The 23,167-nt window shown below is 41.4% G+C and overlaps 2 long non-coding RNA genes across 2 annotated transcripts in view; both read left to right on the top strand.

Moving 5' to 3' along the window:
* The window catches only part of LOC120988820, a 42,266-nt gene extending 37,345 nt beyond the window's left edge, over positions 1-4,921 (top strand). Inside the window, exon 3 of the long non-coding RNA XR_005776184.1 lies at positions 4,817-4,921. This is a non-coding gene — a long non-coding RNA (uncharacterized LOC120988820). The remainder of the gene's footprint in view (positions 1-4,816) is intronic.
* An 11,899-nt stretch (positions 4,922-16,820) lies between these two features.
* On the top strand, positions 16,821-21,466 carry LOC120988819. Its single transcript, XR_005776183.1, has 3 exons — positions 16,821-16,879; positions 18,620-19,118; positions 20,538-21,466. It is a non-coding gene; the product is annotated as an uncharacterized LOC120988819 (long non-coding RNA).
* The last annotated feature ends 1,701 nt before the right edge of the window (positions 21,467-23,167 follow it).

The following is a 23,167-nucleotide window of genomic DNA, read 5'->3' as shown; positions in this document are numbered from 1 at the left end:
CAGCAAAAAAAAGTCTGCAGAGTCCCGTTATTCAGTATTCACACGCTAGTCCGTTATCTGCCAGCCAAAATCTCCTTGTTAGTTTGATTTCCAGAGGCCTCTTCGAAATCTTCTACATAACATGAACCCTTGGCAGTGATGTTAAATGGATCTAATGAGTTGCAGAGTATCTGAGAAGTTCAAGCAAAAATGAAAATCATTTATGAAGCTTGTTTACAAATACGACAACAATACATTTCTTGTTACGCCTGTGTAATTGAAGTGACGAGGAACCATGGCAAGATTCAAGAATGCCGTTTGAACCCAGGCACCTGAGCATATTCGGGATCTGTATGTGTTCCCTGTAGAAAGCGTCCTGTATGTGCAGATGTTAGTTTATAAGCCCATGCACACTACCATATGCACAGCCCACATGAATAAAATAACAGCATGCTTAATTGGATAACCTTTGACTTTAAAGTTTTCGCCTTTAAAGTCAAAGGATAATAGAAAACTAGTATCTGTGCATATGGATATGTGGAAAATATCTGCACTGACTTCTGCATCTGAATGTGTTTTTGCTTTTGAAACTAAAGGGGTCATTTATTAAGACCAGTGTTTTAGACACTGGTTTTAATACCCCTTGCTCTGCTGGTGGATGTACCTAAGTTATGGAGAGGCGCCAGCCTCTCCATAACTTAGGTTTATCCACCGTCTGTCTAAATGTACGCCAGCTTCCTTCCTTGCGGGGATATAAGACAATGGGGGCATTTCCTAGCGATATGCCCCCATTTTTAATGTTCCAGCTCCTGGCTACCGTTCACTTGCGTTTCTGTCACACGGGGTGCTAGAGATGCTCCTAATTTGTCATCTGCCTCTTAATGAATTACGCGTATCTTAGGCTACTTTCACATCAGCATTTTTGCTAGATACGTCATGGATAAGCAAAAACACTTCCGTCATGATAATACAACTGTCTGCATCCGTTATGAATGGATCCGGTTGTATTATCTTTAACATAGCAATGACGGATCCATCTCTAAAACTATTGTAAGTCAATGGGATGGATCCGTTTTCTATTGTGTCCGAGAAAATTGATCCTTCCCCATTGACTTACATTGTGAGTCATGACGGATTCGTCATGCTCCGCACCACATCGTGGACAGAAAAACGCTGCTTGCAGGGTTATTCTGTCCATTATTCTCTCCAAATGGAGCGGAATGCATTCTGGTGCACTTTGTTTCGTTCAGTTCAGTTTTGTCCTAATTGACAATGAATGGGGCCAACCCCCCCCCCCTCCCCTATGACGGATCTCAATAGCTGAAAAGGAAAGCGCAGATGTGAAAGTAGCTTTACTCTAGCAAAGGGGGATCAACACTGGTGTTTGGGATATATATTGTAGGTATCTGCCCCAATGGTAGCCTTCAGATAAGAACACAGCAGCAGCCTTTTAGCGGTGAAAGCAAAGCAACGGTTGTCTTTTATTCTTGACAAAACAATAAGGCAGTAAACGGCAGGGACCGGCTTGCTCCAGCCAGTCTTAAAGAAACAATAAAGTCCCATATCTATAGAATCACGCAGGTATGGTATTGCACAGTACCGTAACCCCACGGGGTGTATGTGGACCTCGCTTTGTCCTCAGTCTTTCAGGCTTTGCAACTCCACCTCAGACTCTGATCCCACAATATTAGGCTAAAAATATGCGAAATATTATGAAAACGAATATTGCCAATGCTACTAGTCACTAAATTATAATAACTGCAGAAGCTTATAAACTGTAAACTACAGTACAGTACCTATAAGAAAAATAATGAGAAGAAAAGTGACACACATACAGTGCTGTGAAAAAGTATTTCCCCCCTTTAGGGTATTTTCACACTAGCGGCAGGACGGATCCGACAGGCTGTTCACCCTGTCGGATCCGTCCTGCCGCTATTTCGCTGTGCCGCCGGACCGCTACTCCTTCCCCATTGACTATAATAGGGACGGTGGCAGAGCTCCGGCGCAGCATGGCAGTTCGCGGTGAGAGGCCGCCGGACTAAAAAGTCGGACATGAAGTACTGTATATATAATACAGATAGTTAGTGGGAGATGGTCAGTGTAGGTTAGATAGGGATATAGTGTAGCTGATAGGTTCCAGTGCAGGGTGTTAGGTAGTGTGATAGGTTCTGCTTTCCATACATACATGCTGCATAGTGCTGTGATGTCACAAGTTCACAACAATACTTAGTACATCAATCAGTGATATGTAGTCAGACCTGCTAAAATGTGAAGTTGCACGTATTGCGGCAAAATATGCGCATCATTAATTGCCGATTAGTGCAATCGCGAATATATTGGAGCACTCTATCTGGATATAAAGCTATTGTAACGTTCTGCCGTGCCAACCATTTTCTCCAGTCTCAGGAAACTTCTAGCAGCTTGAATAATGTAGCAAAAGTCACCCACGAGCATATTACATAGCCAATTTTCGCAATCAAGAAAATAATGGCGAATTCTCAAATTCGCTAATTTATGACAAATATTTGTGAAATATCGTGAATTTGATTATTGCCCCTGCCGCTCTTCACTACTATTAATCTGGTGACAAAAGCCCTTTAAATCTTTATTGCCATATCTTCATGAAATGTTCATTGATTTATGGCACATTGAAATCGTTTTTAGAAAAATAACAACTGAAATATAAATTTTCCTAAATTCATCCTGCATTGGGTGCATAGTAAGAAGGTCATGAATGCTTGCATGGATGAGGTTGATCAACCACTATCCAGCGACCTTATTCATCTGAGCCCAACAAGGACTAGATCTCAGGTGGGTTTTCCTTCCATCAGGATCAGGAAATCTCTAGCACTTCCTGGAAATAATATTGTTACCCAAATCACCCAGGGCCGGCTCCAGGTTCATGTGGACCCTTGGGTGATAAATCTCAGTGGGGTCCCCACACAGTATAATGACCCCACAGTGGCCCTCCATTCAGAATAATGATGCCCAGTTGCCCCCCATTCAGTATAATGACCCTCCAGTGCCCCCCCAGTGGGTTCACATCACATTTTTCTATCCGTTTGATGTATACAAAAAAGGTACTGTATACAAATGGGCAGCACACCACGTTTTTGTATCCTACAGTCCAGTAAAAAAATACATATGTTAAAATGATGGCAAAAATGTGATGTGAACCCGGACTTAGTGCCAGAATAAGCACTAGTACACAGCGGGACAGAGAGGGGGGCCGCCATGTACTGGCAAAGCGCAGCCTGGTCCTGGTGGTCAGCAATCTACAACTTTTCCCCACTCATGCCAGGCCTAAAAAAGGTGGCGTAGGCAGGGAAGGGGACACAGTTATGGCCATACAGTTATTGGATAACACCTCCATATAGTGAGCAGATTAAACCGCCATACAGTAATTGGATAGCACCACCATACAGTGACTGGATTAAAGGGTATAAGAGGGCACAGTACAGGGTATAAGGGGGCATAGTACAGGGTGGGAGGCACAGTCAATGGACCCTGTGACATTATAAGATCCTTATGGTGCATGCAGTTTAGACATCACCATAATGAATGGCAGAGGAGTCATACAGGTGACCGGGGTCCTAGATGGACAGGAGCAGTGGACAAAGCAAGTAAGTAGGTGGAAGTGGCTCGGAGGGGGGCCCATACAAGAAGTAGGGGCAGGAGGTCTGCGCAGGGCAGTAATAGGAGACCGCAGGGTGGAACAGGAGCTCTGGATACATGAGGGAGGAAAGGAGACAGCAGGGGCTCCATGAGGATGGGGTAGGACAGGATATGGGGGGCAGGGGCAGGTGTCATGGAGGAAAACTGCTTAATGAGGCAGTAAAACAGCCAAATAGCATGAAACTGCTGGTCTACTACAGCATCCAGCAGCAGCTAGAAGATTTCCCTCCCCCCTTCTGTCCCACAGAGAAGAGACAGTCATAGTGCAGACTCACTCACAGACTGCCTTCACACTTCTGCTCCGCTGGCGTCTCTCTCCTCCTCAGGCAGCACCCTGTGTAGAGGGGGCGTGTTTGAAGCTTGTATTGTAAGGTGCTGCTCTACTGGAGTGAAGAGGTGGCGTGTGTGAAGCTCCACAGCACGGAAGCTTGTAAAGGGGACAGCAGCGGCTGGACTCTGCATGCTGCTGAAAAAGGCTTTCATGTGACTAAGCTCCCTGCGCTCCAGCAATGAGCACTTGCATCTGTATTGATGGAAGCGCTCATAGCAGCACACTGGGCCCCCCCTGGAGCAGTGGACCCCGACACTTGCCAGGGTATGCCGGGTGCTGACGCTGACCTTGAAATCACCTATTATATAAATACATATCTGTATAAGTAAATTCCTGTTGACTTCTGTACTATCAAGAAGAGTATTTTTCTGTTCAAATCAACTGATCCTATTTTGGGGCCATTATACATAGTGAAAAGAAATCAAAGTTTGTAAGATCTTTCTTTAAAAAGTTACATTTGGAGACTAAGGCTACATTCACATGACCATGAAAAACCAAATGGCCATTAGAAATGTCAAAACCATCCTTTTTTAACAGATAAAAAGGCCTAAAAACACCATCTTGCATTGCATGGGGTACTATCTGTCTGTGAAAATGGAGAAAATAGGACTTGGCCAATTTTTTTTATGGTCATTATTCACGGGCTTTAAAAAAATATTACCATTTAAATAGACCCATAGAATGTGGCCTTCGGTCTTGTTGGGTACAAAAATGAAGTTCATCCTCCCAAAGACTCAATTTTCATGTGTTACTGGAGATGAAAATTAGAGTGGACATGCTCTATACAGCATTAAAAAGTACATAAATTTTCTATTCTTTGCTCTTTCTCAGGTATAAAGAAAAAAATTATGAAGTCCCATTTTCCTAAGCTCTACTACTTATCCTATCACTGCGAAGAAATCTACTTGTCAATATCCAGGGTGCTGAAAGTTTCTGAAGGATAACAAGAAGGTGAGTCATAGAAAGATCTGCGATAAAAAAAAAGTATGTCATAAGTAACACGTTCATGAAAGCCCATTATAATCCTGATGTAGAACAAAGTAAAGGTTTCACACTGACCTTTTAAGTGTAACACGTGGATTTCCCCTTGTCAGTTTGCACTAGTGTCAAATGTCCAATGCATTTTATATGAGGCGGCTGCTGATCTCTCAAACATACTTGTAACACTGTAACCAGGTTGCCAGCAAGGACAAAACTGGAAAAGAGAAAGCAAATTTTAAATGCTAAAGCAAATGGTAAAATTCTTCATACTGAAGTCAATTGACTCGAAATAACATTTATGGAAATACCTTACATTTCAACAAGAATAAACCTCACATCCAATTACTATATGTCTTTTATGATTGCTACAGAGATACCTTCCAAATGAGAGATCAGAGGTGGAGATTTAGGATGTAGGAATTTTCATTGTATTAAAAATTGATTGGCTATTCTCAGAATAGGTCATCAATATCTCATTGCCGGTGGTTCCAATTCCAAGCACCCCAGCTAATCAGCTCCTTGAAGGGACTGTGAAGCTCAGGCACATGCTGTGTCCTCAGCCTGGGATGTAAGGTCCATCAATCATATGACCTTTGTGGCTCAGTCCCATTCAAGTGAATAGGACTGAGCTACTGTACAATTCCAAGCACAGCACCTACACAGTGTATAGCGTTATGCTTGGCATACTAGGAAGCCTTCAAACAGCTGATCGATGGAGGTGCCTGGAATCAGACCTCCATCTTTTAGACATCAATGACTTATTCCTATGTCAGCAGTTTTTTAAGTCTTGTAAAACCCTTTAACTGAGTTTTAAAATTTCAAGTTAGGCTCCAAGCTGAGAACTGATACTTTATGGCCTTTATTAGTTTGATTGTACATACATTTTCATACAGAAAAAGTTGTAGACATACTGGGATAGATGTATTTTTGTGAGTTTTCAAACAAATTTTTTTTAAGCAATTAACATGTGGGCCCCTGGGTAGGTGTGCAACTCATTTATCAAACCTTTTCAAAATGTTTCCACTTAAAAGTGTGTCAAGAAAGCAGCTCCGCCCTGGCATTTTGGTCACCTATGGCACAACTATTAACAAGAAGAATAATATTTCAGAACAACAACCAAAAGATGATTACCATAAAGAGATACTTGTGCACTTCATAGGGGACTGATTAATTGAAGCACCCAAACCACAGGCAGCATAAAATACTGGCAGTCTTCCTGGTTTCAAGGGCTTGTTTTTGGCGGGACAAGTTGTAGTATTTAATGGCGCCATTTTGGGGTACACATAACATTCTGATTAACTTTTATTAACTCTTTCTGGGAGGGAAATGGGAAAAACAGCAATACTGCCACTGTGTTTTTTACGTTATAAATTTTACGGCATTCAGTTTTTGGCATAAATAACATAATATATTTATTCTCTGGGTCATTACGATTACAGTGATACCAAATATATATATATTTTATTTTTTTTTGCAATAAAACTCCTTTTTTTTAAATAATTATTTTTTTACATTGCCGCTTCCCAAGACCCATAACATTTTTTTTTTCTTTCTATGGAGTTGCGTAAGGGCTTGATTTTTGCAAGATGACTTGTATTTTTCAATGGTATCATTTTGGAGTAAATGGCGCTTTTTGATCACTTGTTATTACGTATTTTCGGTGGCAACTAAGAATAAATTAGCAATTCTGTCATTTTTTTTTTTTGCTTTTTTTTTTACGGCGTTCACCGTGTAGTCCGGGTCGTTATGGACGCGGCAATACCAAATATACGGGGGAGGTTTTTTTGCAATTTTTTTTATTGAAAAGCGTATTTTCAATTAAAAAAAGTTACATTTTTTTAATGGAATTTTTTTATTTAATAAATGTTTTTGTTTTTTTACCACTTAATAGTCCCACAAGGGGACTATAACAGGCAGTATTTTGATTGCTTTTAAAATGCAATGCATTATCCCTGCCGGTCCAGGCTGTTAGAGCAGGGCCGTGGGCCGTGGCTCTAATGTGAGAGCCGGGTCCCCGCGCCTCACTGCACGGGAGACCCGTGCAGCGCTTACACTGGGATGCCGTAAAAAAGCGGCGGCCCAGCCTGAGGCCCCTTAGTGACCGCCATAAAAACACATTTCGGTGGTTACTAAGGGGTTAAAGATGCTTCTTCAATGTTGTTTCCTCCTCTGCAAAATATATGATATATATATATATCTTGGTTGTTCCACTACATTGTCACATAAATCTACTATCTAAAAGTATTTTATGGCAAATATCCCTCCAAAAACAATTGACGATAAGTAAAAGTTTTAAAAAAGCTTATACTGTTAAGTATTTGAAGAACAAGTAAATTTAGACTAATCATATTACAAATGTACCAAGCCAGCGTAGAATTCAGTGACTTGCACACCAATCAGCAATAACATTAAAACCAACAAGTGGCATCAATTACAATGACACCTGTCTATGCATGCAATATCTTAGGCAGCAAGTGTAGAGTCAGTTCTTGAGTCTGCTGTGTTGGAAGCATAAAAATGGACAAGTGTAAGAATTTAAGTAACTTGACATTGGCCAAATTGTTTCTGAATTGTCAGGTCTTATGGAATGTTCCCAGTATGTAATGGTTAGTAAGTGGGCCAAGGAAGGACAAGTAGAGAATGGGATTGAGTAGAGGGTGAAGGCTAGCCTGACTGGTCAGATCCCACAGAAGAGCTGATATAACACAAATTGCTGAAAAAGTTTAATGGGTGTTCTGGTTGTTAGGGGATAACTATTAGATACGTGAGGGTCTATCTGCACCCCTTGGTGCCCACCAAAATGAATGGAATAGCAGGTAAAGCATACGCACTTCCGGTCCTGCCACTCCATTCACCTCTATGGGGATTGCAGAGACAGTTGAGTACAGCGCTAGGCTATTTCTGGAAATGTCATTAAGATTACTGGAGGCGCAGTTTGGATGTCCTAACTGAATATCTGTGCATTTTGCGGGGCTCCAAAAAGTACAGGGTTTTTGTTTCCATGTCTGGTGGGGTTCCCAATGTTAGGACCCCCAGCGATCCAATATTTATCCCTTATCCTGTGGATAGGGGATAACTTTACCTAGCTAGAATACCCCTTTAATGCTCACTATGATAGAAGGGTGTCAGAACTAGTGATGAGCGGCAGGGGTAATATTCGGATTCATGATGTTTCGCAAATATTTAGTAGAATATTCGTCATATATTTGAAAATTCGAGAATTCTCTATTATTTTCTTGATTGTGAAAATCAGCAATGTAATATTCACTTTTGCTGCATTTTCTAAACTGCTAGAAGTTTTCTGAGACTGGAGAAAATGGTTGGCACGGCAGAACATTAAAAATGGCTTTATTTTTTTATGCATAGAGTGCCCCAATATATTCGTGATTGCGCTAATCGGCACTTAATGATGCACATATTTTGGCACAATACATGCAACTTCACATTTTAGCAGGTCTGACTACATATTACTGATTGGTGCAGTAAGTACAGGTGAAACTCGAAAAATTAGAATATCGTGCAAAGTTAATTTTTTTCAGAAATCAAACAAAAAAGGTGAAACTAATATATGAGATTGACTCATTTCATGCAAAGCGATATATTCCAAGCCTTTATTTGTTATAATTTGGATGATTATGGCTTACAGCTTATGAAACCCCAAAGTCACAATTTTGAGGTACCCTTTGCTCAGGGGGTATGGATTATCTAGCTGACTAGAGTGTGACACTTTGAGCCTAGAATATTGAACCTTTTCACAAAATTCTAATTTTAAGCTGCATTAATGCAATTCCTTTTAATTTGCATTACTGAAATAAATGGACTTTTGCACGATATTCTAATTTTCGAGTTTCACCTGTATATATTAGTAATTGGTGCACTAAGTATTGTTGTGAACTTGTGACATCACAGCACTATGTCTGTAGCATGTATGTATGCACAGCATCACACTACCTAACACCCTGCACTGCAACCTATCAGTTACACTATATCACTATCCAGGGCTTTTTTTCTCAGAGAAAAGGTGGTGGAACTCACCCCCCCCCCCTCCCCTGGCCACGCCCCTACCCACCCCTAGGACCGCCCCCTAAAACCGCCCCTTTAGAGAACAGGGATGCAAGTAAAATTGCCAGTGACGGTCGTGACAGCCAGGCTGCCAGTGCCCGCGGTCGCCGCCGCCCTAGTCCGCACATGGGCAGCGCAGCCTGGCCTGGCCCCTTCCTTCCCTCCCAGTATAAAATGCCCCTATTCAGATCCCCCATATAAAATACCCCTTCTTTTTAGCCTCTGTAGATGTCCCTATAGTGCCACCCAATAATGTGCCAGTAATAAGTGCCCCAATAGATGCCCCCCAATCATGTACCAGTAAGATGTGCCCCCATATCATGTGCCAGAAAGATGTGCCCCCATATATGCCCCCCAATCATGTGCCAGTAATAATAGCCCCCCATCATCATGTGCCAGTAGCCTGAGTGCCCCCCTATCATGTGCCAGTAGCCCCCCTATCATGTGCCAGTAGCCCCCCTATCATGTGCCAGTAGCCCCCCTATCATGTGCCAGTAGCCCCCTATCAAGTGCCAGTAGCCCCCCTATCAAGTGCCAGTAGCCCCCCTATTATGTTCCAGAAGCCCCCCTTATGTGCCAATAGCCCCCTTATCCCTAATGTGCCAGTAGCCCCCCTTATGTGCCAGTAGCCCCCCTTATCCCTTATGTGCCAGTAGCCCCCTTTATGTGCCAGCAGCCCCCCTTATGTCTGTTCCAACCCAGCAGCCCCCCTTATGTCTGTGCCAACAGCCCCCCTTATGTCTGTGCCAGCAGCCCCCCTTATGTGCCAGTAGCCAGTAGCCTCCCTTATGTGCCAGCAGCCCCCCTTATGTCTGTGCCAGCAGCCCCCCTTATGTCTGTGCCAGAAGCCCCCCTTATGTGCCAGCAGCCCCCCTTATGTGCCAGTAGCCCCCCCTATGTGCCAGCAGCCCCCCTTATGTGCCAGTATCCCCCATTATGTGCCAGCAGCCCCCCTTATGTCTGTGCCAGCCCAGCAGCCCCCCCTATGTCTGTGCCAGCCCAGCAGCCCACCTTATGTGCCAGGATTGTCATTTTTACATATAAAAAAATAATAATAAACTTATACTTACTTACCTCCTCCAGGATGCGATGCAGGCCACTTCCGGCCTGTGTCCCTCACTGGCTCAGGCGGCGCGATGCACCGGCCTCTGATAGGCTGCCGGCCTAGTGCTGTCAGCCTATCAGAGGAACAGGGAGGGGACACACCCCTCCCTGCCCTGCCGCATTACAGACATTTGTATTGCCGTCCTGAGGACGGCGATACAGATGAGATGACTTTGGAGATGAGTGAGCGCTTCCACAATGAAAGCGCAGCGCTCATCTCCTGCTGTGCCCTGCCGGTGCCCCCCACTTCTGACAGCGACCCGGGCGGCTGCCCGGCCCGCCCTCCCCAAGAAACGGCCCTGCAGTAACTAAAGGGGGGCGGGCGAGTCGTTCCGCCAGAAAAAAACTACCTACACTGACTATCTCCCACTAACTGTCTGTATTATATATATACGCTAACTAACTAACTAACTAACTAACTAACTAACTATCTAATGTAATTAAACAGTAGAGCACAGAGCACAGACACTGCTGTCTCTCTCAGAACTCCATAAAACTACAGAAAATGGCTGCTGGGGAGATTCTTATACAGTAAGGGATAGGCAACTTTCGAAAATACGAATATACACTCACCTAAAGAATTATTAGGAACACCATACTAATACGGTGTTGGACCCCCTTTTGCCTTCAGAACTGCCTTAATTCTACGTGACATTGATTCAACAAGGTGCTGATAGCATTCTTTAGAAATGTTGGCACATATTGATAGGATAGCATCTTGCAGTTGATGGAGATTTGAGGGATGCACATCCAGGGCATGAAGCTCCCGTTCCACCACATCCCAAAGATGCTCTATTGGGTTGAGATCTGGTGACTGTGGGGGCCATTTTAGTACAGTGAACTCATTGTCATGTTCAAGAAACCAATTTGAAAGGATTCGAGCTTTGTGACATGATGCATTATCCTGCTGGAAGTAGCCATCAGAGGATGGGTACATGGTGGTCATAAAAGGATGGACATGGTCAGAAACAATGCTCAGGTAGCCCGTGGCATTTAAACGATGCCCAATTGGCACTAAGGGGCCTAAAGTGTGCCCAGAAAACATCCCCCACACCATTACACCACCACCACCAGCCTGCACAGTGGTAACAAGGCATGATGGATACATGTTCTCATTCTGTTTACGCCAAATTCGGACTCTACCATTTGAATGTCTCAACAGAAATCGAGACTCATCAGACCAGGCAACATTTTTCCAGTCTTCAACAGTCCAATTTTGGTGAGCTTGTGCAAATTGTAGCCTCTTTTTCCTTTCTCTAGTGGAGATAAGTGGTACCCGGTGGGTTCTTCTGCTGTTATAGCCCATCCGCCTCAAGGTTGTGCGTGTTGTGGCTTCACAAATGCTTTGCTGCATACCTCGGTTGTAACGAGTGGTTATTTCAGTCAACGTTGCTCTTCTATCAGCTTGAATCAGTCGGCCCATTCTCCTCTGACCTCTAGCATCCACAAGGCATTTTTGCCCACAGGACTGCCGCATACTGGATGTTTTTCCCTTTTCACACCATTCTTTGTAAACCCTAGAAATGGTTGTGCGTGAAAATCCCAGTAACTGAGCAGATTGTGAAATACTCAGACCGGCCCGTCTGGCACCAACAACAATGCCATGCTCAAAATTGCTTAAATCACCTTTCTTTCCCATTCTGACATTCAGTTTGGAGTTCAGGAGATTGTCTTGACCAGGATCACCCCCCTAAATGCATTGAAGCAACCGCCATGTGATTGGTTGACTAGATAATTGCATTAATGAGAAATAGAACAGGTATCCTAATAATTCTTTAGGTGAGTGTATATCACTATATTCTAAATATTCACGAATTCTCGAAGTGCCGATATTCGCGATTAATAGTCGCTATTCGAATATTCGTGCCCAACCCTAGTCAGAACACACAGTGCATTACTGCTTAGCTACGTGCTAAGTAATACCGTTATAATATTTTTGACCGTATAGTAAATGGCAGTATATATTTATATATAAATATTCTGATGTAGCCTGAAAATTCTTGTAACTAGGTCTGCACTGTAACATAGAAGACACATTACTATTACTTGCTAATTATCTTTTGACAGAAAATCTGCTATCACACATTTGAGAAGAGCAATGTGTTATAAGATGTCCTCATTGTGTGAAAGGATGAATCACAGTATGCGTGTCTATCTTGCTTAAACCTGGTGGTAATAATGATATTTTAGCAAGTACCCACAACATGTCTTCTGAAACGGAAGATTCTTACTTACCTGCTCCATGCTGCTTCGGTCTTCCATGCTGTCTCCATCTTCCAGTCTCCACAGTATTTATATCTATAAGTGCATGGGCATGGTCACATGCATCGCTCTAGTCAGAATCTTCAGTTTCAGGAGGAAGGCTGGGGGTACTTGCTGAAAATTTATAATTACCAGAATACCTGCGGGATCCGTAACAACGCTAGCCCATGTGTGCCACCGGAAGTCTGCTCTGGCCCCATTAACTATAATGGAGACTGGCGGGAGATGCGGCCGCAGCACGGCAAACATGCCGAGAGGCACCCGGACCCCTGGCCCATCCCTATTATTGTGAATGGGGTCGGAGCGGACTTTGGGCGGCACACACATGGGCAAGCGTTGTTACGGATCCGGCAGGGGAACGTTTTAGCTCCATATTCGTCAACTTCGCTAATTCTAGCAATCAAATAGAAAAGTTGACTAGAGACAGCTAAGTTTTTAATTCGCTATGCGATAATATTACTTAGCTTTTTTTAAATAAATAAACTAATTATAATACTTGATAATTATTATTATTCTATTTATTTAAAAAAACAAAGTAATATAATCGCATAGCGAATTAAACACAGCTATCTCTATAGTCAACTTTCCTATTTGATTGCTAGAATTAGCGAAGTTGACGAATATGGAGCTAAAACGAAGATGGAGAATACTTTGTTATCTTCGTTTTGTGGAATATGACGAATACATTCGTCATATTCGTCATCTTCGCTAATTCTACCAAGCCAACCATAGTAAACCAGGTCTAAGTTAAAATCGCAATGCGATTACTTCAAGTTATTTTAATCGAATTGCGATTTCAACTTAGAGCTGTGTTTCTAATGGGTCAGCTTACTAGAATTAACGAAGTTAACGAATATGGTATATAGCAGTGCTAAGTTGAAATCGCAATTCGATTAATATAACTTGAAGTAATCGCATTGCAATTTCAACTTAATTCTCACATCCGACAGTACATTCTAGTATGGAGGCGTTCCCATGGTGACGGGGACGCTCCATGAGCACAGAAGTCGGCAGAAGCGGCAACGGGCACTGACTGGAGCAGCCGGGAAGCCAGGAATCCTCAGGACAGGTAAGAACTACTTTTGGGAAGTGGGAAATAAAAAAATATAACAATAAAAAAAAAAAAAAGAATATTCTAAATAGCGAATTTATAGTGCTATATTCGAAATATTCTCGAATTAGCGAAGTGCCGATATTCGCTATATTCGCGCTCAACACTATAAATCAATACCATTTGAGAATATGATATATTTTTCATCCATATTAGCATAAAAGTAATAAATTCCAAATAATATATTTCTTTTTTTCATTCAGCCCTCTGTCTTTTTAACAGAAATTACATTATAATGAAGACAATGGAAAGTATAAATGCCTCAAGCAATCTGGTAAAATTCATTATATTGTATTGCTGATTTAGATTTTATGTCTATTTTCAAGATCCCTAAAGGGGTTTTCTGGTTTCCATTAATATTCTTTAAAAATAATAATTTATGAAGGCAGCTGTAATTTTGTATTATATTTCTTTTACCTTTATTGCTCCTACATTCCATTCTGGGCTGTGGTCACATGACCATGTCCATGCAGCTCTTTCTTATTTCCTGTGCTGTTATGTCCATTGGTGTGTCAGTGATGGGGGAGTGTCTGTAACTAGTTGGTTTGGAGGAGCTATAAACTAGCTGGGTGTTGTTAGGGGTGGTGCTGGATATGTGGCATCATGGGTTTGGTTAGATACAGCAACAGGAAGTGCTGCATACTGGATGCAGTAAACCAGATTGTTTTTTTATGGTGAAAATGGATCAGGGGAGTGCAGATTTAAAAAAGAAAAAGTATGGGGAACATGTGCATGAGATAAGCAACTACATGAGCATATCTGTTAAAAACCATAGTTATCCTGGAAAACCCACTTAAGCAATATTGCATTTTCAAATACAAATGGCAGAGAATTAGTGAATGCTATACTAAAAGAAATTCTGCCAGGGATTTACCAATATTGTGAAGTCTGACAATACTTTCATGTCCATTCAAAGCCTTTCTAGAATTCTAAAATAATGAAGGGGGTCATCATCTGTTAGCCAAAGAGCTGCTTGAAATTACAAGACCTCTTGTTCTGGAGGACCTAGTATATCAGTGCATTGCATGGACAATCTACTGATTAACTGTCAACACTGTTATCTGTTCAGAGCACTACAAGCATACCTTTTGTGGAGTTTTTCTCATCAAGAGTAGTAAGGATATGAATGTTTATTCTGCCAGATTCTGCTCCTGCAAGTGCACTGGAGGCGGAGCTTTACTGTGAAGTGTTCTGCATTGAGCTGCTTCACAGCCCCTCCCTTTTGCTCTAAGTGACAGCTGCAGCATCTATCCAGGAAACCACTAGAGCAGAAGGGAGTGACTTTGAGGCAGCACAATGGAGAGAACACTTTACTGTGAAACTCTGTCTCCAGTGCAATGCAGGAGCAGAATCTGGCAGAATAAGAGTTCATATTCTTATTACTCCAGAAAATAAACACTCCACAAGAGATATGATTGTACTGCTCTCTCCAACCCCCACCTAATGATGTCTGTATTTTAGGATGGTCACAACTGCCAAGAGAGTCCCCTTAATTTGGAACACTATAATGTTTCCTTTCCCATACAGAGGTGCTACGGTGTAATTACTGCTGAATTCCTCATCGGTTTAAGGCTGATTGTCGGGGTCTCAGCAGGTCTCCCTTTATAGGGGTTGTCCACTTTTGCTATATTAATGACCTATAGGTCATCAATATCAGATTGGTGGGGCTCGACTGCTGGTACCCCCGCAGATCGGCTGTTTGAATAGATTGCAGAACTTGTATGAGCGTTGCGTTCTGTTCACTATTTACCTGCTCTCCCCCGACTGCAGCGGCAAGCAGTGTAATTACAGCTTCATTTACTTCAATAAGATGGCTCCCTTCTGTTGAAGTGAATAGGATGGAGCCATCCCATTGAAGTGAATAGAGACAGGTTGCTGTAATAACACCTTCTCGCAGTTGCAATGTCTGATGCTCCATTTATTCTCTAATAACCAAACTCTTTGTTGAAGGGGGCACTACAGGTGGCCTGGCAAGCAGGTTTCAGAAAACTATGAATTGCCTAGCATTCTTATATAGTGTTATACTTCATGCATGGAGCTTTTATTTGCCCACTGTTTGCGGATATTATTTGGGCATTGTATAGTGATGTTTACGTTGTGTAGCACTGCTCTTTAGATATTGCCCAGTACATTATTTTAGTATAGAGAACGATAGTGGTAGCACTGTATATTATTTTTATTTTGGGAAATATGTTAGTTGACCAATGTATGGCACCATTATTCGGGTACCATACTGTATGGCAGTATGGTACTTATAATGGTATAGTTATTTACTGTATAACCATTTACCATGGGATGGGTACCAACAGGATTCCTTCCACAGTATTTCATCCATGCCACTTAACACCAAGAAGAAGGGGATGAACAAATTCATGAAAAAGACAGATTTCAAGTTCTGTTGGTCCTTGTACTAAAAAGGGGTGTGAGGTGGTTGTTTAAAGGGCTTCTGTCACCCCACTAAAGTGATTTTTTTTTTGGGGCTAGTTAAATTAGTTATATTGCGATATATGAAAATATAATTGTGTTACTTACTTTAATCCAGCAGTTTATTAAAAAAACAAAGTTTTATAATATGCAAATTTGGTCTCTACCAGCAAGTAGGGCGGCTACTTGCTGGTAGCTGCTGCAGAAATCCGCCCCCTCGTCGAGTTGATTGACAGGGCCAGCCGGGATCTCCTCCTCCGGCCAGCCCTGTCGGCATTTCAAAAATCGCGCGCCTGTGTTGATTTGGCGCAGGTGCTCTGAGATGAGGAGGCTCGTCTCCTCAGAACTCCCTCAGTGCGCCTGCGCCGATGACATCACCGAAATAGAAGACGTCATCGACGCAGGCGCACTGAGGGAGTTCTGAGGAGACGAGCCTCCTCATCTCAGAGCGCCTGCGCCGAATCAACACAGGCGCGCGATTTTTGAAATGCCGACAGGGCTGGCCGGAGGAGGAGATCCCGGCTGGCCCTGTCAATCAACACGACGAGGGGGCGGATTTCTGCAGCAGCTACGAGCAAGTAGCCGCCCTACTTGCTGGTAGAGACCGAATTTGCATATTATAAAACTTAGTTTTTTGAATAAACTGCTGGATCAAAGTAAGTAACACAATTATATTTTCATATATCGCAATATAACTAATTTAACTAGCCCCGAAAATAAAAATAACTTTAGTGGGGTGACAGAAGCCCTTTAAAACAGAGATTTCAGTACTAAGTGTAGGTAACCTTTAAGCACTGAAGGAAATATTACATCACAAAATATACCCTGTGTATTCCAACTGATGATTTTATGTGTCCTGAAAGGAATTAAAGTTTTCATTTTTTTTTATTAGCATAAAAACGGATGGTGTTTTAGGAGGAAACAGATGTCAGCCAGTAAGACACTTAGAGGTATGTGACATTTACATTTATATACTGTGAGTATATATATATATACAGTGGCGGAAATAATTATTTGACCCCTCACTGATTTTGTAAGTTTGTCCAATGACAAAGAAATGAAAAGTCTCAGAACAGTATCATTTCAATGGTAGGTTTATTGTAACAGTGGCAGATAGCACATCAAAAGGAAAATCGAAAAAATAACTTTAAATAAAAGATAGCAACTGATTTGCATTTCATTGAGTGAAATAAGTATTTGAACCCCTACCAACCATTAAGAGTTCTGGCTCCCACAGAGTGGTTAGACACTTCTACTCAATTAGTCACCCTCATTAAGGACACCTGTCTTAACTAGTCACCTGTATAAAAGACACCTGTCCACAGAATCAATCAATCAAGCAAGCAGACTCCAAACTCTCCAACATGGGAAAGACCAAAGAGCTGTCCAAGGATGTCAGAGACAAAATTGTAGACCTGCACAAGGCTGGAATGGGCTACAAAACCATTAGCAAGAAGCTGGGAGAGAAGGTGACAACTGTTGGTGCGATTGTTCGAAAATGGAAGGAGCACAAAATGACCATCAATCGACCTCGCTCTGGGGCTCCACGCAAGATCTCACCTCGTGGGGTGTCAATGGTTCTGAGAAAGGTGAAAAAGCATCCTAGAACTACACGGGAGGAGTTAGTTAATGACCTCAAATTAGCAGGGACCACAGTCACCAAGAAAACCATTGGAAACACATTACACCGCAATGGATTAAAATCCTGCAGGGCTCGCAAGGTCCCCCTGCTCAGGAAGGCACATGTGCAGGCCCGTCTGAAGTTTGCCAATGAACACCTGAATGATTCAGAGAGTGACTGGGAGAAGGTGCTGTGGTCTGATGAGACCAAAATAGAGCTCTTTGGCATTAACTCAACTCGCTGTGTTTGGAGGAAGAAAAATGCTGCCTATGACCCCCAAAACACCGTCCCCACCGTCAAGCATGGGGGTGGAAACATTTTGCTTTGGGGGTGTTTTTCTGCTAAGGGCACAGGACAACTTATTCGCATAAACGGGAAAATGGACGGAGCCATGTATCGTGAAATCCTGAGCGACAACCTCCTTCCCTCTGCCAGGAAACTGAAAATGGGTCGTGGATGGGTGTTCCAGCACGACAATGACCCAAAACATACAGCAAAGGCAACAAAGGAGTGGCTCAAGAAGAAGCACATTAAGGTCATGGAGTGGCCTAGTCAGTCTCCGGACCTTAATCCAATCGAAAACCTATGGAGGGAGCTCAAGCTCAGAGTTGCACAGAGACAGCCTCGAAACCTTAGGGATTTAGAGATGATCTGCAAAGAGGAGTGGACCAATATTCCTCCTAAAATGTGCGCAAACTTGGTCATCAATTACAAGAAACGTTTGACCTCTGTGCTTGCAAACAAGGGTTTTTCCACCAAGTATTAAGTCTTTTTTTGTTAGAGGGTTCAAATACTTATTTCACTCAATGAAATGCAAATCAGTTGCTATCTTTTATTTAAAGTTATTTTTTCGATTTTCCTTTTGATGTGCTATCTGCCACTGTTACAATAAACCTACCATTGAAATGATACTGTTCTGAGACTTTTCATTTCTTTGTCATTGGACAAACTTACAAAATCAGTGAGGGGTCAAATAATTATTTCCGCCACTGTATATATATATATATATATATATATCACATTTTGGTTCTGAAAATCATACATGAATTGCAAATTATGGTTTAATTAGCTCTCCAGGAATCACTTGTGAAGCTGGTCTACTCTCACCCTTCAAGTTACCATGTATGTACGTAGTGACTACATTAGACAGTGAACGTTTTTATAAGGTCAGTGTTCTTACTTTTGAATACCATGTAATTTCTCAATTAAAATTATTAGATTTAATAATATGTTAATACTTACCAAATTTGATATCCCTAGAAGAAAGAATTATCCTAATTATTAGTTTAACTGTAATTTGTAGTAAAGTGTACCTATTATGTGTTTATGAGCCACTAATATGTGCCTTTCAGATACCGTGATTACCTATGGGGGTCACACAATTAACACACTAGACAATCCCTTGGCTTAATCACACTGCATGTCTTTTCTCTATGCTGCGTCGGTTGCTTTTTTTTCTTTTTCTTCTAGGATTTGTTGACTGGTGACCTGAGCCATTTTGTTCTGTCAACCAATCATTGGTTCTCTCGAAAATTGGAGTCGTCATTGCTGCCTCCTTTTACTGCCAGGTTAGCAATTGAGGTTTTAATTTCATATAAAAAGTAACACTACAGTTGTTTACAGGAAATTTTAGCTTTTATGAACAGATGGTGCTGGTTCTGCAGCCAAAATAGAGCACTCAAAGAAAAGAATAATGTGTTCTACACTGTGCCACATATCTCTAAGCATATTAAGTCAAAAGCAAGGTATATCCCATTGATTATATTGTATGTGAAGACGCGTGATGTCAACATTACCATATTATAGGCGTGTCAGAACAGGACCTTCACCTGTTCTTTAACATAGAAGTGGTATCCTCCACGCCAATTCAATATCCCCTACTAACAGAGCAAAATAAGATCAGTTAGGTGGGAGCTTTTTGATTGGATGGACTAATTTACATTAGAGCAGGGATGCTCAACCTGTGGCCCTCTAAATGTTGAAAAACTGAAACTCTCAACATGCCCTAAAAGCTGTAGGCTGTACAGGCATGCTGGAAGTTGGAGTTCTGCAACAGATGGAGGTCTGCAAGTTGGGCATCCCTGCATTAGAGCATCTTATGTCAAATACAAAAAGGCCCTCCTTTAGTAGTAATCATTGGGCTTCAAAGTGGCTTGTTTTATGGCAATCTATTTTGTGGGCCCTGTCATCCACTTAGCAGAACTTTAGGGGGCACATGGCACATTGCTCATTTTGATTGGTAATGTCATAAATCATTGTAGAGGGAGCCGAATCTACAGTCATCTTGGCTAGGGATATCTTCCCTTTCAGCAAAGATCATATACTTGTCCATATATAAAGGATGTGCAAATTTGATTGCTGATTCAACTATTATTAATATAAAATATTTCAAGCTCGGGCATTATTGTGTAAGATATGCCTAGTTGCAATGGTGCCATAGACTCCAGCACTGAGGTATGGTGACTTATGCAGTGATTATAGCATAGAGAACATTACGCAAAATATTCCTTCATGATTTCCTTCTATAAATGTGACTGGAGCTTTAACTAAGTGCCTTCATTTTACTAATCAGCTAAAGATCATTTGCTTGTCAGCTTTAAATTGCACCAGATAGCATGTTTAATGGGAATTTACAAAGTGTCAGTTCATCATGAAGAAAAGCTAAATTTAAACCAGCCGTCATAAGTTGCACCTTCTTTGTGTCAAGAAAATGAACCAAACGTACGATAATCTGCAGAACCAATTATTTTTTTTCTTCTATCTGAATGTCAACACGCTCTAATCAATATCATCCTTTAAGCCTTGAAGACCCAAGTGTATACAATTTGTGACAATGATCCGCCACCTACTTTGCCAATCAGCATGAATTTAAGATGTGAGTTGAGGCCAGATGTAATTAGGAGGCAGCAGAATTGAATTACTGGTACATAACATTGCAGGCACAACTGAACGGCATTTGATAGTGTATTTATTTCAATTCTTTTCAGATAAGTGCTTTGTCTGTGGAGTGCTATTTCCAGAAATCAATGCGTTGCTGCATGCGGGGAAGAAGCCATGATCCGTTACTCTGCACGTACAGTACACCTCAACAATCACATCGCCAGGGTGATATTTCATTTTAAGGACCTATACAGATGGTCTCTTGTACATGATTGAAAACTGGAATACCAATTTCAGCTCAGGAAAAGGGAAATGATGAATACCCAACTAAATTGTCGCATCATGTAGGCTACCAAATACGTTTGATGTATGTTGGGAAATAACTGATAATGGTTCATTCGAAATAATGCAGTATATATGGAAATTTAGTCTTGGAGTGTTGATCTGCTGCCGAAGGGTTCTGTGCCTGTTTACTTAGAAAAATCCATATAATAAAATGTATGGATATGATACTTTTAAAGAAATGGTCATGTTAAACCTCAATCAGCTCCCCTCACATCACTTATAGCACTGGCTTTCTCCATGTCGAAGAGAGTCATGCGTAGGTGTGCAATTTCTGGACCTGCTATAGTTGCCCCTAATCACATCCACATAGGCTGCTATCTGTGTGTTTCTGTCTAAATAATCACTCCCCGATACGGCCCTTGAGATCAACGCTCTCAGGACCAAATTTCAACCATAAAGGTATAGAGCTCCTTTATTTTTTCATATATTCAGCATGGAGTATCATCTGTAGTTTGTTAGATATAGATCTGACATAGGGGTACCCAAAGGTCAAAAACCTTGCTGGAATCTACGTATAAGCGAAGCAGCTACATAAATGGTCGTATAGTAAGTAGGTGTCATATATACTAACATTAGATAATAACTATAAGCCACACCTCACATTGTATGACTCCTGGATCTGTTTGGCTACATGAATGAAAAACCGACATGTGATGGACTTTTTTTTTTTTTTTAACAACCAACGCATATCTGTTTGAAGACCAGTGGTAGTCTATGGGGTTATTCACACAGCAGTTTTTTTGATGGCCAGTGAATAACGGACGTTACTATACAGTATACTATGATAGATAGATAGATAGATAGATAGATAGATAGATAGATAGATACAGTAGGTCAGGATAGATAGATAGATAGATAGATAGATAGATAGATAGATAGATAAATAGATGGATGCAGTAGGTCAGGGTAGATAGATAGATAGATACAGTAGGTCATAACACGTTATAATAGTCCTAGATAATTGAAAGTAGATGCGAGTGCATTTTATTAGACTTTACCATGTATAGGTTTTTAGACATTTGCCACATTGTTGAACAGCATCCATTTTATAATATATGCGTAGCATTATGTCTGTATTATTGCATAGCCTCCCTTTACTAACATGTATTCTAAAGCAATCCAATGTAGAATTGAATCTTCTTTTCTTAACCTTGAAAGACAATTCATTTATTGAAGAAAAAGCCAGCTGATATTCTAGCATGCATATTTCCCTTTTATTTTACAAGGTGCTTTGTGGCTTTTAGAACCTTTGTGTGTTTCCAAATGATTCTGCAGATGTTTTGTTTGAACAGATTATCTTGGAAAATGCAGTTTTCTTTATGGGAATAATTAGCGACTAGAAGTCGGAATGCATATTCCTTTTCCGAAATAAGCTTTCACACTCCTTTGATGTCTAAAGACAATTAAGCTAATTACCTCTCCAATGTCATCTGCTCTTATTTGATTGTTTATTTTTTATTATGCTTGAATTAGTAGATTACTCATCTGCTGCATACTATAATGCAGTTAGCAGTACTTAGTTCCCTATGAGGTTGATGGAGATGGTTTGTCCATGGTGATTATTAAAGGAAGGTCCTTGGCCATTGTATGTTAAAAGATATCAAAGAACATAATGGAGTTTCAAGCAAGGGATAATTGCAATGACTGGATGTAGATTATTAGTATCTGGCTTCAATGTTACATTTATATCTAGAGCATTAAGGTTCTGCAAGGGGGAGGGTGGACTAGAAATGAGATATATTAGATGCACCATTGTTTGTATTTCCTGTGTGCCAGATGAAATATGTGCTGCTATCGAGTTTTCTTATGCCATCTAGTTGGGAGAAAGATAATCAACCAGGTCTATCTATTTCTTCTAGTACTGTCTTCTAGTTTATAGGTGGAATTGTAATCTGATCGTTTGTGTCGGAAAAGCTTTTAAAAGCAATAGACATCTTTGATGTAGAATATATGTACTTATGCTAAGGTTGCTTTAAGTTTCATCTGCAATATTTATACCTTCGTTTATTTTCAGACCCTCTGATATGCAATTTACAAACTGCTCCCAGTTTCAGACTTTTCTTATGTCAGCCTGCCCTTCTAATAATACATGGTGGATCTGTGTTCCCAGGATGCAGCTGCCTTTCTATTTGAAATGCGGTGTGTGTGCTTTTCTGGCTATCTACCGCCTGTGTGGGCTGCCCTCTTTGGATTCTCTCCCGTCTCCCCACACACCTTGGCTTCCTGTTTCTGTCTCTGACACTGGGAAAGGGGAGGGGGAGAGCAGAGAGAGCCATCAGAAACAGAATCGGTGCTCTGATGGATTTATGTCATATTCTGCAGCAAAAGCAGCTTAGGCGAAGGACATGCACACACTCTGCAGTGTGGTATGACATATTTAATGAAGACTATT

Source organism: Bufo bufo, chromosome 2 (genome assembly GCF_905171765.1).
Source record: "Bufo bufo chromosome 2, aBufBuf1.1, whole genome shotgun sequence".
Taxonomy (NCBI): Eukaryota; Metazoa; Chordata; class Amphibia; order Anura; family Bufonidae; genus Bufo; species Bufo bufo.
Note: the sequence above shows the minus strand (reverse complement) of the source record. Positions and strands in the feature narration are given on the sequence as shown.